The following is an 18,278-nucleotide window of genomic DNA, read 5'->3' on the forward strand; positions in this document are numbered from 1 at the left end:
ATGCACTAGAAGGTAATTCTCATTGTTTGCCACCTAAAGAGGGTAGGGAATAACTGTAATAGGAAAGCTGCCTCCCTGAGAATAACTTCCCATTGGTGGGATAGGGTGGTAGTGGATATGGGCCATGTTTATAGAAGAAAGCTTGGGAAAACACAGACAGCAAGTAAGGGTGGCTTGTGTAAGAATAGATGTCGAGAGTTTCTACATGTGAGTATGTGAGAAAGCATCATTTGTTGGAGATTTAAAAAGTAAGGTTTATACTTGGTCTAAATTGAGGACATAGGTTGCACATCTACAGCTATGTTAGTAGTCATCCTTCCCCAGAAGACTCCTAGAGCAGCCCCTCCAGGATGGTTCCCAATGAACCCCACCTCCTGGTATCCACAGTTTAGCATAATCTCATCCCACCAGGGTTGGTCACTGTGACTAATAGAATATGGCAGAAGCGATAGTGTATGTCACTTCTGAGGTTAAATTATAAAAGACGTGTTTTCTAATTAGTGTCTCTCTCCCTCCGTCTCTCTCTCTCTCTCATTCTCTCTGTCTCTGTTTCTTTCTCTCTCCCTCTCTCTCTTCACTTGCTCTGGAGAAGAGAGATGCCATGTCATGAGCAGTCCTGTGGAATAGACCACATTGTAAAGAGCTGAGGTCTCCAGACAATAGTCCACAAAATGCTAAGGCCTTCTGCCAACAGCTGCATGCATGAGCATGGAAGCAGATCCTTTAACCCTAGTCAAGCCTTCAGATGCCTGTATCCAAGGCTAGCATCTTGACTGCAAACTCGTAAGAGGCCCTCAACCAGAAATACCTAATTATGCTTTTCCCAGATTCTTGTCCTTCAGAAACCTTGTGAAATTTTAAATGCTTGTTTTTTAAGCCACTAAGGTTTGGGGTACTTCGTTATGAAGCAATAAATATCGAATACAGCCAGTGACAAATCTTCCTCCACGCTGATAACATCTTCTCTTGTCCTCCACGTGGCTTGTCCAAAAGTGCAGCCTCACCCTGCAACTCCATCTCCCTGAGCTGGTGACCAGTTTATCTGGAGTGCCAGCTGATAAGGGGCATGAAAGCACCTCTCTAATCATCCACCAGGGAAGAAGGCACTACATCTTGGGGGTTGATGGTACCAGTATTCTGTGGTTAGAGAGGCAGCTTCAACAGGGGAGGGTCCCTTACTCTACTCCGTCCCTCAATCCCTCTACCTAACATCATGCAGCCAGAGTCCTCTTCTTAGATCACCAAAATTTTCTAATATTGCTATCAACCTAGATATTTGAGACTATTACAAATGATAGCTAACTTATATTCTCCAGGTTTCAAAATTACAAGTGCACAAAGTCAACTGAAGAAATAATAGTAAAGGATGATTCCTGGGCCCTCCCCAATCTGAATCACAAAGTATGAGATCTAAGAATCTGAATTCTCAGTGAATTCTTCAATAGGTCTGATGCAGGTGATCTCTGGAGCTCACTTAGAGAGGCACGCTTGTTGTTATTCCTCTGTGCTGTCTTGTTTCTCCAACTAAACCCTAAGCTTCTTAAAGGGAAAGACTATTTTCTGTCTTTTGTATTTGCCCAGGACACTGCTGGGCATTCAGTGAATTTTCAATAAAGCGACTTACAACAAGAATCATCATTCAAATGGATATTGACTGCAGGGTTATTCACATTCTGCCAAATGTACCATGGCTATAACGGGAGTGGATGGTGCAGTTCCTGCTTTTAAGGAACTGGCAGCATCAGTCAGGAAACAAGAGAAAGGCACAGCAGACAACAGTGAAAAACTTCAGACAGAATTCAAAAGACCTGCTATGTGACAGGGTACAGGCTCCATCCTATTTTTAGAGGCATTAAAAAGACTAATGAACTCAGAAATGCTTCAAGCAGAAGCAACATCTGGAGAACCCTGGGAGACAGTGGCCTGAATGCTAGTCCCATTTGTTTTAGCAGCCAAGTGCCTTAGAGCCAGCACATCATTTCTCTGGATTTCAGTTTGCTCTTGGATAAAGTCAGAGCAGTCTGTTAGAATCATGGTTTCCAAACTGCCCTGCAGAGTCCTGAAGGGGTAGCAGGGCGAGGGAGACATGAGATCAGGTGTGACTACAAGTCTGCATCCAAGGTTTTATCTATCCAATAGATGGGCATTTCATGAAAGTCTTAGTGTGACCAAAAGTTCTGCTGCTAAAACAGTAATAACAATGAGGTTTAAAAACATTGGATGTTGATTTCTGAGGGCCCTTTATAAGACATCAACTGAGAGGTACTTAGGAGAAGGGAAGGCCCTGAAGATGGGAAGAAGGGCTCTTCAACATTTCCGTCTCTAACTTCTTTTACTGTCACAGGCCATAGGGTCTCTTGATTTTGCTAAGGGTGCTGTTGCCTCATTAAAGCCCCTCTTAAGGCAAGGAAGGCTGACACAGAGGTGACCTCAACAAGCTAGAATCAGCCTTTAGTTATCTAATCATTTTATATAACATTCTTTCCAAATGGATGAAAATCGTCAAATGTTATACCTAAAACTACATATAGACCTGTGCTGTCCACAGGTATTTGCTACATGTCGCTATTTACATTTAAATTAATTAGAATTAAATAATTAGTTAATTATTAGTTAATCAGAAACTTACTTCCTCAACTGCCCTAACCACATTTTAAGTTCTCAATAGCCACATGTGGCTGGTGGCTACCTGATGGAGCATCACGGATCTAGAATATTTTCATCTGGACCTCTGGACCAGAAATGTATTAACATAGATATTCCTAGTGATGCTTTCTGGGCTACCCTTATTCACTAACTGTATTTGCTCTGCCTGTCACGGATACGTTGCTTCCGTTGTTGACCCAGGCATGGTCTAGCTCTTAATGGTTCTCATTAAACCACCTGTATTTATGCCTGGCTGTCCCCTACGGCCTCTCCCTACGAATCATGGACCACATTCAAGAATTTCCTACTCATGTTCTGTTTGAATCCTTCCAAATATTATATCATTTGGGGCACAATGTTACAAAAAACGGGCTGCCTATTGAAAGAAGTGATAATTTAATTTCTCTTATTTAGTGTACTTCTGTTTCCATTTCAAATTCCAGCTACCCTGGAAATCCCCCATATGAGTCATTCTTTTGTTTTTATCTCCTTCCTTTGCTCTTGGAACCAAGAATCTCTCTATCAAGGTTTTTAGTTATTATAGAACTAAATAACCTTAAGATTAGATCTTAGATCTGTCCTTAGACAGCAAATAACTAAATACAAGACATAGGCAAAGTCACTTCCACACCAGAAATGGCTTATTTGGTGTTTAATTTCTCCAAAATTGATGGACTATCACATTAGTGTGAATAGACACTAGTTGTCTGCGGAAAGACAATTTTCCGTGGATCACTGTGTTTCTCCATGTCTTTCAAATAAGACAATAACTGTCTTTTTCTTCTGGTGTTTTCTAGGATGTTTATAAACTGTCTTGGAATATAAATATAGTATCTCTCTCTAGAACAAAGAGCAGATGTGCTCATAGCCTGGCGCATAAGAGATAATGTCTCCCTCTGGAACAAGAGCAAGTATGTTTACTGTCTGTTATAAAATATTCAGTTCCATGAACTCAGGCTTCCTCTCCTGTAATGCAACCCACTATGCATGCAGACATCATCTGGTCCTTTCCGTGTTGCCCTGTGAAAATTATACTTGAGGAACCAGCATAAGAATGCTCATAGTCTGGCAACTGATGCTGCAGTGATTAATAAACTATCCTTTGTCTCTGACCCAGGAGTCTTGTGAATTCTAGCATCATTCATGAAACTGTGGAAGGCTAACTTGTTAGTTTGCAAGTAGTGTAAAAGGAAAAAAAATCCAAAAGAACTCTATCGGGCATACAGCATCTATTTGGCAATTATTAATGCTAAGGATAGTAAAGAAAAAGACAGCTCATCAGGTTGAGCTACGTGGCTCTGATCCACCTTTACTCTAGATTAAGAACTGACAAACTACAGTCCATGGGCCAAATCCAGACTGTGGCCAGTTTCTGTGCTGCTGGGCTAAGAGAAGTTTTTATATTTTTACAAGATTGTAAAAGACAAACAAATAATATGCGATAATGACCACATGTGATTTACAAAGCCTAAATTATTTACCATCTGGACCTTTACAAAAGAGAAAAATGTGTGTCAACCCCACTCTAGATACCTACAGCCTTTCCTTGGAGATCACTGAATAATAAAAACTATGTACCTCTCCTGTAATTTCCAGAAAATATGTGTTTTAATTCTAGCATGTCTCTGAGCAAAGGTGAGCTCATTTCCACCCCGTCAAGACCTACACTCAGGAGTCAATGTATAATAATCCACAAGATCCAGAGAAGTACAGAGAAGGGGACTGTGAGATTACGTTTAGGGTCTAATACTTGCAAAGATGGAGGACAAAGACCACCTCCAACTTCACAGGTATGGCTGAACAGAGGGGAGACTCCCTTTGAGAGAGATGTGTTGGAACATGGTGTCTGGCTTAGAACACTGGCCAGTGGATGGCAGAAGAGAAAAGTACCATTAACTATTAAGGCAGCTGAGGTCTTGACTGATGCCCTCAATGGTGCCTCCTGCAGGTCAGAAAATATCCGAGACAGGCAAGGACCAGAGTTTCATTCCCACTGTGATTATGATCTAGGCTTTGATTGCCTTTCCACCTCAGAAATGACCCTCAAGAGCATTTGGCAGTAATAGTTGAACGGAAGCATGCATGTTTAAGTGACTGGGGTTTCTTATGGGTTTTCTTTTATGGCTTTGTAGAGGTGCTGATGGTCCTTGGCAAATCTCCAGAGACAGTTTATAAAGCTCTGTCAGAGGCAATTCTTCTTTTAATTTTCCCCCAGCACCACATTGTAAGTTGCATGCGCTGTTCTCTTCCCCTCCCTGAGTTTTCACACACGCTCTTCCCTAGGCATGGAATCTCACGGACCTCTCAATATCTAATAATCACCCACTTGTCCTTCATGTCTCAGTTCATACAGCATTTCCTCAGGGAGACTCTTCTGACTCTCAGAATAAGTTAGGACTTCCTGTTTCCTGTTTCTGCCAAGTGCTATATTTTCCCTTTATGACCCTCACCACATTTACAATACATGTGTAGTATTTCTCTTCCCCAGTAAACCACTAAACTCCATGACAGCAGGAACAAAGGGTGCTTGTCTACTATTGTACCCCAGGGTGTAGCACTGTGCTTGACACAGAGGGAGAACCCAGACCGTGTGGAATGAATAACAGGAACAGAGATTCATGTTCCCACTTTATACATGGGAAGAATGAGGAGAGCATGACTCAGAAAAATTAAAAACAAGCCCAACACCAAAAAGCTGTGACAAACATGGGTCCAGACTCTGGCTTTTGAAAAGAAGTTCCTGTTGAAGTTAGCAGTAGTCTGGTTAGGTCAAATTTACTTCTCTAAGTCCACATTGGGATCCACCAGCCTCTGAGACCTTAAGACTTGTAAGAGTTGCTTAAGCAATGAGTCAATGCAAGTTTTTTTTTTTTTTAATTGTCCATTCACACAGAATAAATACATCCTTTCACTTAGGAAGCAAGGAGAGTTATGTTGGTGTAGTTCAGAATGGACTCTGGCTCTGTCCCGTCATCTGTGTTTGAGAGGGACCATGACTTTGATAAATGCTAGTGAAGAGTCTGAGGTTGATGACTGGATGACACCTCTCCAGATTCATTGGTCCAGAGCACATGGGAGTTTAATGGTCCCATAAATATTAACTGCTGTCTCTCCCCTGCTCAGAAAGCTTCCAGATCCATTCATCTCAATGCTTTGCTGCCTCCTTCTGCATGCTGCAGATTTTTCCAGGGATGTTTCATGGTTCATTTAAGTTGCCACTCATATCCACAGGCCAAGGTTGGGGGAAGGGAAGAGACAATAAAAGAGCAACCTATGAATAGTGTTCCAAATGCCCATGCACTTCTGTCCACGTTAATTGAGCCCTACTCTTTTCACTGCCCGATTTGCTCCCAAATTGTGACAGGTGCTGAAAAAGATGCATTAACTCTTTCATGTCATGAAGACTGAAAGTGCTAGGATCAGGTGATCAAAGAGGAAAATGCAAATCAACATCTTTTTGACTGGAGTACACCACTTTGGAGAGGGCAATGACTTCAAATATCCTGCTGGTGAGACATACAGAACTAAAACAAGTGATTCAGATGAAGTGTTATCTCAGAGACTAGCCCTTCTAAAAATTAGGACTTGACAAGATTTTGTTGGACAAGTAGATGAATAAAACACATCCATGACACCCTAGGAAAAGGTAGCAAGTTCTTCCTCAGAACCAGGCCCTAAAATCCCTCAGCTCCAGCCAGCTGCCTCAACAGTAAGTAGCCCTACCTTGCAGCCAGACTCCAAGAGCCTTCTGGAAGATCACATATAAAAATTATGGATTTCAGAGCCATGAGGGCAACTGAGAGATTCTCATTCCAAACCTAATAAGGATTTCAAGCCGACTGCCTGAAAAATAGATATCTGCTTCGGAAAAAAAAAAAAAAGTTGGTCCTTGAAATACAATCATGTTGTTTTGTATAGAAATGGTGACAGTGCTTTGCAGATAAGGACTGAATTATACTTATCTCTTTTCAGTGAACTCATCCTTTTACCAATTTGTCTACATCTTCCCATTTGTAACATAAGGTGAAATTGAAAGGAAAATATTAAGATGTAAGGACAACAAATAAGAAATTTAGGGGGAGAATATAAATCCAAATATCACAATTAATTTATTATGCTACTACAAGTGTTACCTGAACTGATGTCCTTAAAGTTACTTATCACAACCTTGGTTTTCTTCTTCACAGTATCAAAGTAATACATTTTATATATATATATATATATATATATAATGATCAAATAATTTATGATGGTTAATAATAATAGCTCATAGGTGTATTTATAGCATTAAGTAACATAAGTCTTTTTGTTAACATCTTTATTGGAGTATAATTGCTTTACAAAGGTGTGTTAGTTTCTGCTTTATAAAAAAGTGAATCAGCTATACATATACATATATCCACATATCTCTTGTCTCTTGCATCTCCCTCCCTCCCAACCTCCCTATCCCACTCCTCTAGGTGGTCACAAAGCACCTAGCTGATCTCCCAGTGCTATGAGGCTGCTTCCCTCTAGCTATCGGTTTTACATTTGGTAGAGTATATATGTACATACCACTCTCTCATTTTGTCTGAGCTTACCCTTCCCCCTCCCCGTGTCTTAGAATCCATTCTCTAGTAGGTCTGCACCTTTAATCCTGTCCTGCCCCTAGGTTCTTCATGACCCTTTTTTTTTTTTTTAGATTCCATATATATGTGTTAGCATACGGTATTTGTTTTTCTTTCTGACTTCACTCTGAGTGACAGACTCTAGGCCTATCCACCTCACTACAAATAACTCAATTTTGTTTCTTTCTATGGCTGAGTAATATTCCATTATATATATATGTGCCACATCTTCTTTATCCATTCATCAGTGGATGGACACTTAGGTTGCTTCCATGTCCTGGCTATTGTAAGTAGAGCTGCAATGAACATTGTGGTACATGACTATTTTTGCATCATGGTTTTCTCAGGGTCTATGCCCAGTAGTGAGATTGCTGGGTCCTATGGTAGTTCTATTTTTAGTTTTTTAAAGAACCTCCATACTATTCTCCATAGTGGTTGTATCAATTTACATTCCCACCAACAGTGCAAGAGGGTTCCCTTTTCTCCACACCCTCTCCAGCATTTATAGTTTGTAGATTTTTTGATGATGGCCATTCTGACTGGTGTGAGGTGATATCTCATTGTAGTTCTGATTTGCATTTCTCTAATGATTAACAATGTTGAGCATTCTTTGCTATGTTTGTTGGCAATTTGTATACTTTCTTTGGAGAAATGTCTATTTAGGTCTTCTGAGCATTTTTGGATTGGGTTGTTTGTTTTTTTAATATAGAGATGCATGAGCTCCCTGTAAATTTTGGAGATTAATCCTTTGTTGCTTCGTTTGCAAATATTTTCTCCAATGCTGAGGGTTGTCTTTCATCTTGTTTATGGTTTCCTTTGTTATGCAAAAGCTTTTAAGTTTCATTAGGGCCCATTTGTTTATTTTTGTTTTTATTTCCAATTCTCCAGGAGGTAGGTCAAAAAGGATTTTGCTGTGATTTTTGTCATAGAGTGTTCTGCCTATGTTATCCCCTAAGAGTTTTATAGTGTCTGGCCTTATATTTAGGTCTTTAATCCATTCTGAGTTTATTTTTGTGTATGGTGGTAGGGAGTGTTCTAATTTCATTCTTTTACATGTAGCTGTTCAGTTTTCCCAGTAACATTTATTGAAGAGGCTGTCTTTTCTCCATTGTATATTCTTGCCTCCTTTATCAAAAATAAGGTGACAATATGTTCATGGGTTTATCTCTGGGCTTTCTATCCTGTTCCATTGATCTATATTTCTGTTTTTGTGACAGTACCATACTGTCTTGATTACTGTAGCTTTGTAGTATAGTCTGAAGTCAGTAAGCCTGATTCCTCCAGCTCCTTTTTTTCTTTCTCAAGATTGCTTTGGCTATTCAGAGTCTTTTGTGTTTCCATACAAACTGTAACTTTTTTTTATCTAGTTCTGTGAAAAATGTCAGTGGTAGTTTGATAGGGATTGCTTTGAATCTGTAGATTTGGGTAGTATAGTCATTTTCACAATGTTGATTCTTCCAATCCAAGAACATGGTATATCTCTCCGTCTGTTTGTATCATCTTTAATTTCTTTCATCAGTGTCATAGTTTTCTTCATGCAGGTCTTTTGTCACCTTAGGTAGCTTTATTCCTAGGTATTTTATTCTTTTGTTGCAATGGTCAATGGGAGTGTTTCCTTAATTTCACTTTCAGATTTTTCATCATTAGTGTATAGGAATGCAAGAGATTTCTGTGCATTAATTTTGTATCCTGCTACTTTACCAAACTCATTGATAGCTCTACTAGTTTTCTGGTAGCATCTTTAGGATTCTCTATATGTAGTATCATGGCATCTGCAAAGAGTGACAGCTTTACTTCTTCTTTTCTGATTTGGATTCCATTTTTTTTTTTTTCTTCTCTGATTGCTGTGGCTAAAACTTCCAAAACAATGTTGAATAATAGTGGTGAGAATGGGCAACATTGTCTTGTTCCTGATCTTATTGGAAACGGTTTCAGTTTTTCACCATTGGGGACAATGTTGGCTGTAGGTTTGTCATATATGGCCTTTATTATGTTGAGGTAAGTTCCATCAATGCCTACTTCCTGGAGAGTTTTTATCATAAACGAGTGTTGAATTTGTCAAAAGCTTTTTCTGCATCTATTAAGATCATATGGTTTTTCTCCTTCAATTTGTGAATATGGTTTATTACATTGATTGATTTGCATCTATTGAAGAATGCTTGCATTCCTGGGATAAACCCCATTTGATCATGGTGTATTATCATTTTAATGTGCTGTTGGATTCTGTTTGTTAGTATTTTGTTGAGGTTTTCCATCTACCTTCATCAGTGATATTGGCCTGTAGTTTTCTTTCTCTGTGACATTTCCATCTGGTTTCAGTATCAGGGGGTTGGTGGCCTTGTAGAATGAGATTGGGAGTGTTCCTCCCTCTGCTATATTTTGGAAGAGTTTGAGAGGGATGGGTGTTAGCACTTCTCTAAATGTTTGATAGAATTCGCCTGTGAAGCCATCTGGTCCTGGGCTTTTGTTTGTTGGAAGATTTTTAATCACAGTTTCAATTTCAGTGCTTGTGATTGGTCTGTTCATATTTTCTGTTTCTTCCTGGTTCAGTCTTGGAAGGTTGTATCTTTCTAAGAATGTGTCCATTTCTTCCAGGTTGTCCATTTTATTGGCATATTGTTGCTTGTAGTAATCCCTCATGATCCTTTGTATTTCTGCAGTGTCAGTTGTTACTTCTCCTTTTTCATTTCTAATTCTATTGATTTGAGTCTTCTCCCTTTTTTTTTTTTGATGAGTTTGCTAATGGTTTATCAATTTTGTTTATCTTCTCAAAGAACCAGCTTTTAGTTTTATTGATCTTTGTTATCATTTCCTTCATTTCTTTTTCATTTATTTCTGGTCTGATCTTTATGATTTCTTTCCTTCTGCTAACTTTGGGCATTTTTTGTTCTTCTTTCTCTAATTGCTTTAGGTGTAAGTTTAGGTTGTTGATTTGAGATGTTGCTTGTTTCTTAAGGTAGGATTGTATTGCTATAAATTTCCCTCTTAGAACTGCTTTTGCTGGCTCTGATAGGTTTTGCGTCCTCGTGTTTTCATTGTCATTTGTTTCTAGGTATTTTCTGATTTCCTCTTTGATTTCTTCAGTGATCCTTTGGTTATTAAGTAGTGTATTGCTTAGCCTCCAGTGTTTGTATTTTTAACAGATTTTTTCATGTAATTGATATCTAATCTCATAGTGCTGTGGTTGGAAAAGATACTTAATACAATTTCAATTTTCTTAAAATTACCAAGACTTAATTTATGACCAAGATATGATCTATCCTGGAGAATGTTCCATGAGCACTTGAGAAGAATGTGTATTCTGTGTTTTTTGGATGGAATGTCTTATAAATATCAATTAAATCCTTCTTGTTTAATGTATCATTTAAAGGTTGTGTTTCCTTATTTATTTTCATGTTGGATGATCTGTCCATTGGTGAAAGTGGGGTGTTAAAGTCCCCTACTATGATTGTGTTACTGTCGATTTCCCCTTTTATGGATGTTAGCATTTGCCTTATGTATTGAGGTGCTCCTATGTTGGGTGCATAAATATTTACAATTGTTATATCTTCTTCTTGGATTGATCCCTTGAACATTATGTAGTGTCCTTCTCTGTCTCTTGTAATAGTCTTTATTTTAAAGTCTATTTTGTCTGATAGGAGAATTGCTACTCCAGCTTTCTTTTGATTTCCATTTGTATGGAATATCTTTTTCCATCCCCTTACTTTCAGTCTGTATGTGTCCCTAGGTCTGAAGTGGGTCTCTTGTAGACAGCATATATACGGGTCTTGTTTTTGTATACATTCAACCAGTCTATGTCTTTTGGTGGGAGCATTTAATCCATTTACATTTAAGGTAATTATCGATATGTATGTTCCTATTACCATTTTCTTATTTGTTTTGGGTTTGTTTTTTTAGGTCTTTTCCTTCTCTTATGTTTCCTGTCTAGAAAAGTTCCTGTAGCATTTGTTGGAAAGCTGGTTTGGTGGTGCTGAATTCTCTTAACTTTTGCTTATCTGTAAAGGTTTTAATTTCTCCATCAAATCTGAATGAAATCCTTGCTGGGTAGAGTAATCTTGGTCGTAGGTTTTTGCCTTTCATCACTTTAAGTAAGTCCTGCCACTCCCTTCTGGTTTGCCAAGTTTCTGCTGAAATATCAGCTGTTAACCTTATGGGGATTCCCTTGTATGTTATTTGTTGTTTTTCCCTTGCTGCTTTTAATATTTTTTCTTTGTGTTTGATTTTTGATAATTTGATTAATATATGTCTTGGCATATTTATCCTTGGATTTATCCTGTATGGGACGCTCTGTCCTTCCTGGACTTGATTAACTATATCCTTTCCCATATTAAGGAAGTTTTCAACTACAATCTCTTCAAATATTTTCTCAGTCTCTTTTGTTTTCTCTTCTTCTTCTAGGACCCCTATAATTTGAATGTTGGTGCATTTAATGTTGTCCCAGAGGTCTCTGAGACTGTCCTCAATTCTTTTCATTCTTTTTTCTTTATTCTGCTCTGCAGTAGTAATTTCCACTATTTTATCTTCCAGGTCACTTAACCATTCTTCTGCCTCAGTTATTCTGCTATTGATTCCTTCTAGAGAAGATTTAGTTTCATTTATTGTGTTGTTCATCATTGTTTTTTGCTCTCTAGTTTTTCTATGTACTCGTTAAACGTTTCTTGTATTTTCTCCATTTTATTTCCAAGATTTAGGATCATCTTTATTATCATTATTCTGAATTCTTTTTCAGGTAGGCTGCCTATTTCCTCTTCATTTGTCAGGTCTGGTGGGTTTTTACCTTGCTCCTTCATCTGCTGTGTGTTTCTCTGTCTTCTCATTTTGCTTAACTTGCAGTGTTTGGGGTCTCCTTTTTGCAGGCTGCAGGTTCATAGTTCCTGTTGTTTCTGGTGTCTGCCCCCAGTGGCTAGGGTTGGGTTGTGTAGGCTTCCTGGTGGAGGGGACTAGTACCTGTGTTCTGTCAGATGAGGCTGGATCTTGGCTTTTTGGTGGGCAGGTCCATGTCTGGCGGTGTGTTTTGGGGTGTCTGTGGACTTATTATGATTTTAAGCAGCCTCTCTGCTAACGGGTGGGTTTGTGTTCCTGTCTTGCTAGTTGTTTGGCATAGGATGTCCAGGACTGTAGCTTGTTGGTCGTTGAGTTTTGCTGGTCTTGGCGTTGAGATGGATATCTCTGGGAGATTTTCACCTTTTGGTATTACATGGAGCTGGGAGGTCTCTGGTGGACCAATGTCCTGAACTTGGCTCTCCCACCTCAGACGCCCAGTCCTGATGCTCGGCTGGAGCACCAAGACCCTGTCAGTGACATGGCTCAGAACAAAAGGGAGAAGAAAAGAAAGAAAAAATAAAATAAAATTATTAAAATAAAAGTAATTATTAAAATTAAAAAAAATTAAGTAATAAAACAAAAAGAAAGGAAGAAAGAAAGAAGAGAGCAACCAAACCAAGAAACAAATCCTCCAATGATAACAAGTACTAAAAACTATACCAAAAACACACAAAAAACAAAAAAACAGACAGACAGAACCCCAGGAAAATGGTAAAAGCAAAGCTATACAGACAAAATCTCACACAGAAGCATACACATACACAGTCACAAAAAGAGAAAAAGGAAAAAAAAAGAAAAAAATATATATATATATATTATTGCTCCCAAAGTCCACCTCCTCAATTTGTGATAAATCATTGTCTATTCAGCTATTCCACAGATGCAGGGTACATCAAGTTGATTATGGGGTTTTAATCCGCTGCTCCTAAGCCTGCTGGGAGAGATTTCCCTTTCTCTTTTTTGTTCGCACAGCTCCCGGGGTTCAGCTTTGGATTTGGACCTGCCTCTGCGTGTAGGTCGCCTGAGGGTATCTGTTCTTCGCTCAGACAGGACGGGGTTAAAGGAACTGCTGATTCAGGAGCTCTGGCTCACTAAGGCCGGGGGGAGGGAGGGGTACGGTGTGCGGGGCGAGCCTGCGGGCGGCAGAGGCCGGCATGACGTTGCACCAGCCTGAGGCACATCGTGCGTTCTCCCGAGGAAGTTGTCCCTGGATCCCAGGACCCTGGCAGTGGCGGGCTGCACAGGCTCCCCGGGAGGGGAGGTGTGGATAGTGACCTGTGCTTGCACACAGGCTTCTTGGTGGCAGCAGCAGCAGCCTTAGCATCTCATGCCCGTCTCTGGGGTCTGCGCTTTTAGCCGTGGCTCGCGCCCATCTCTGGAGCTTCTTTAAGCGGTGCTCTTAATCCCCTCTCCTCGCCCATCAGAAAACAAAGAGGCAAGAAAAAGTCTCTTGTGTCTTCGGCAGTTCCAGACCTTTTCCTGGACTCCCTCCCGGCTAGCCGTGGCACACTAACCCGTGCAGGCTGAGTTCATGCAGCCAACCCCAGTCCTCTCCCTGCGCTCCGACCGAAGCCCAAGCCTCAGCTCCCAGCCCCAGCCGCCCTGGCGGGTGAGCAGACAAGCCTCTTGGGCTAGTGAGTGCCAGTCTGCACTGATCCTCTGTGTGGGAATCTCTCCATTTTGCCCTCCGCACCCCTGTTGCTGTGCTCTCCTCCACGCCTCCGAAACTCCCCACCTCCGCCACCCGCAGTCTCCGCCCGCGAAGGGGCCTCCTGGTGTGTGGAAACCTTTCCTCCTTCACGGCTCTCTCCCACTGGTGCAGGTCCCATGCCTATACTTTTGTGTCTGTTTATTCCTTTTTCTTTTTCCCTACCCAGGTACGTGGGGAGTTTCTTGCCTTTTGGGAGGTCTGAGTTCTTCTGCCAGCGTTCAGTAGGTGTTCTGTAGGAGTCGTTCCACATGTTGATGTATTTCTGGTGTATCTGTGAGGAGGAAGGTGATCTCCACTTCTTACTCTTCTGCTCTCTTGAAGCTCCTCCATAAGTCTTTTCAAATTTTCTTTACACGTCATTCTGCCAACCATCCAGGGATAAGGAGGAGGTATTTAATAAGTGAATAAAATGAAGCTTAGAGATGGTGGGTGATTTATATAACTAACAGAATAGCGATATTCCATGCAGGTCTTTATTTCCTTCTAGAACATCATGCTTCCTCTCCATTTTAATAAGCAAATCATCAATAGGCAGTGCTATGATGAATTTGTCCACTTTCTATATAATGTCTTTCCTTGTCAGACCCACATGTATCAGTTCATTACTGTGAAAATAGTGATATATAACAACTACTTGTAAAACTCAGTGACTTAGACAAGCTGTTATTCTCACTCATACATTTCTTGGGTCAGCTAGGGGTTAAGTATTCTAGGCTGGACTCTGATGATCTTGATTCCAATTTGCAGTTCGAGTTCAGATCTTCTCTCATCCCCTGGGCCATCACTAGCTGTAGCATGTTTTTTATGGTGCTGGCATAAGCACAAGAGGGATGAGCAGAAACGTGACAGGCCTCCTAAGGCCTAAGTTCCAAATAGGAACTCTGCCGTGTCTGTCCATATTCTATTGCCCAAAGCAGAGCCAATGGCCAAATGTAGCATCAGTGGAGTGGGAACTCTCTCTCCTTTAGTGGAGGCAAAGGGCATGGATTCTTGTAGGAAAAGGGCATGGAGTCCAAGCAAGAGTACAACATTGGCTCAAAACATGAACATTCAGGAGATGACTGTTCTTGCTTACGGCTAGAGAAATACAAGATCTTTAAGATTTTCAGGCAATTCTGTTGATGTGAATTGCATAATGGAGTATTTGCAACATCAACATATGAAATTTATTGCCCTGGAAAAGGATAGGTTCACCAGAAAAAAAATTCCTTGAGTATCAGGTTTTGCATAGAGAAGCTGACTGTGGTGAATTAACATTTGCTGGAATCAATTGGCTCTCTATTCTGCTAATTGTCTCCACCCTGCCTATCTGGACACTGCAAAGATGAAAGGTTGTTTCATTTGTTGCTGTGGAGTAGAGCTAACTCCAACATTCTGGAAGGAGCACCAGCACCAAGTTCTGAAATGAATCATCACTGGAAGCAACACTTACTGAAGCACAGTTCTGCTGGGCAGAACAACTTTAAGAAGGACCATACCCAGCTCCTTGGCCAAGTGGAAAAAGCAAATTTAATTCAGAAAAAAATGAAAGTAATGTTTCAATGTCATTGGAATATCTTGCCTGATGTCTCTTGGGGTGAGATGATGGGAAGCAAGATAGGCAAGGCCTTGTGTGATCCACAGTGGCAGCTACATGAACACATGAAGAGTGACCTTAAGTTTCTCACTGGTCCTCACACAAACAGTTGTGCTTTCATGTATCTTTAATTATCTATATCAAAAAAAAAAAGAAAGAAAAAAGAAGAAGAAATCAAATGTTGCTATTGTGGTAGTGATTGTTTCCATGTCTGTGTATATTTCAAAACAATCTAGCAGGTCCATTTAATGTTTTTCCCTGGTTCATACCCTTGTAGTAGTTTCCTAAGGCTGCCATAATAAATTGCCACAAAGTGGTGGCTTAAAACAATAAAGATTCATTCTTTCAGAGTTCTAAAGACCACAAGTCTAAAAGCAAGGTGGCAGCAGGGCCATGCTCCCTCTGAAGGCACTAGAGGAAAATCCTCCCATGTCTTTTCCTAGCTTCTGATGGCTTCTGGCTGGTGCTTAGTGTTCCTTTGGCTTACAGCTGCATCACTCCAATCTCTGCTTCTATTGTCATATGGCCTTCATCCCTGCATGTCTTCTCTATGTCTCTGTGTCTAATTCTCCTTCTCTTTTCTTTTATAAAGATACCAATCAGTGGATTTAAGGCCCACCCTTAAAGAGTATGACCTCCTCTTAACTTGATTACATCTGGAAAAGGCTTATTTCCAAATAAGGTCACATTCCCAAGTATCAGGGCTTAGGACTTCAACAGATCTTCTTAGGAGACACAATTTAACTCACTCTACTGGGTTACACAGACCACGATGGAATTCCTTCCATGATCATCAGGAAATGTAGAATGCCATGATCCTTCATGTGATCAACAAATATTTATAGATAATCCAGAAAGTGCCCCAGAGAATAGTATGGCTTCCTCCCTCACTTGCTCAGATCTCTGTTCAAACGTCAGCAAATCAGGGACACCTTCCCTGACTACCGTATTGAAAACAGCACTGCACTATACCCTCAGCACTCTCTATCCTCTACCTTATTTGTTTTTTATTGTACCCATTACCTTCTGTTAGATTATACATTAATTTGGTTTTTTGCCCTCATTAGCATATAAGCTCTAGGACAGCAGGGACTTTGTTTTGTACATTTCTCTGCTTTCAAAGACTTGCTCATTGCCTAGTACATAGTAGGAATTAAATATGTATTTATTGGGTGAAGGAAAGAATGACTTAATGAATATATTAGCATACAAAAAAGTTTTTAAATGCAATTATTTTTATCCAGAATGGATTCCTATGACTTCTAACTGGTCTTTGTTGCTTATCTTTTTCTCCCACTAGCAGCATGATGGTCAGTGATAGAAATGAATGACCTAGTGATTTAAACATAGCTTTAGAGGTAGTAAGCTCATTTTATGCTACTTATTTTAAGTCAGAAATAAATCATTATTTGGATTTGGAGAGCTATTAAATATCCTTGATTACTTAAGGAAAACAATGAAAGCCATACCTTGCATGAAAATTTTTAGTGGATGTTTAGTGATTTTAGCACTTTGGAATAATTCTCAACCCAAAGTAAGTAAAAAATGCTCAAACATTAAACAATGATGAAAATAACCAAGGATCAAAGATAGGAAAATTTCTGACAGTATAATTGGTCAATTCATTAACCAAACTCAAGTTGCCTCATCTTCGTAAATGATTAAACTTTGTTAGTGATAATGCCAAAAAATAGTGGTAAACTACCGGAGAAGAAAGATAAAGAGAGGGAGACAAAACAGAAAAGAGTAATAAAAAAGAAAAGAGATCTATAAATAGCCAAAGTGACAGCAGAACAGATGGCAGAGATGAGAAATAATGAGTGAGGTTAATGAAAAATAAAGATGACTATTAAAGTGTATCCAGAAAGAAGCATTGTCTCAGAGATGACTTACTGCAAGGGAAAAAAAAAAGAAAAGAAAAACCTCACTAATGCTGACTTCTATTAAGGAAATCAAGCTCAGGAAATACACTAGGACTTCACAGGAACTGAAGTCCTTAGGCAACTACTTGCTCTCTGGCTCTTCATTAGTCTATTGGATCAGTTCCTTCTCAAACATCTGCTTAGTCCTTGTTCTGAAGCTTCAGTTCCTAAATCCATGACCTTCTACCTCAAGGGTTCAACCCTAACTGACTCTGTTTCTGAGCATCTCCTCTCAGTGTCTGGGACAGAAATCTAATTGGCTCAGCTTGGGTGTTGCAGGACACTTGACCCTTCAGCCAAGGTGGCTGCATAGAGGGTGGATTGTCCAGTTGTACTTAGTTTGCCCCTTCCAGGCTATGACTGAAGAAGGTCGTTTAGGAAGGAAAGGTATGGTAGTAAATGGAACTGGCACTTCTAGTACAAAATCAAGCAAGGGCACCACTGGGATATCAAATCAGCCTTTCTTTGGCTTGGCACTGCTTATGTTCATCCTTTACCCTTTCCACAAGTGATTCCCAATGCTGGGAATATATTTCATGTTCCCCCAAATTATAGCCTGTCTCAAGTTTATCTCCAATTCCTCCTTCATAAATTATTTTCTATGTCAGGTCACAGTGACTATCTAGCCTATGTAGCATTTTTGTAATTCATAACCACATGATCAACTTAATTTTCATCTCTTCACTGACATATATCATAGGTTATTTACTGATTATACTGTGCATATGCTAGGATTTCAGTGAAAATTGACTAATGGGGGTGAATGCGTCAGTTGAAGCCCTTTGTATCTCAACTGCTTTTAAAGGAATTATCCTGCCTGCTGGGAAAAGTGCAAATTAAAAAAACAGAGTGTTTTGCAAGCATTCTGTGAAAGGAAAATATAAGCTCTACTTATTTTAATACTCCTAATAGCACCACTAAATTCAGATGATGCCTCACAGAATGCACACAACTATATATGAGGACTGTGTGTGAGGCATTCCTGTAATTCA

This window comes from Phocoena sinus, chromosome 1, assembly GCF_008692025.1.
Source record: "Phocoena sinus isolate mPhoSin1 chromosome 1, mPhoSin1.pri, whole genome shotgun sequence".
NCBI classification, from domain to species: domain Eukaryota; kingdom Metazoa; phylum Chordata; class Mammalia; order Artiodactyla; family Phocoenidae; genus Phocoena; species Phocoena sinus.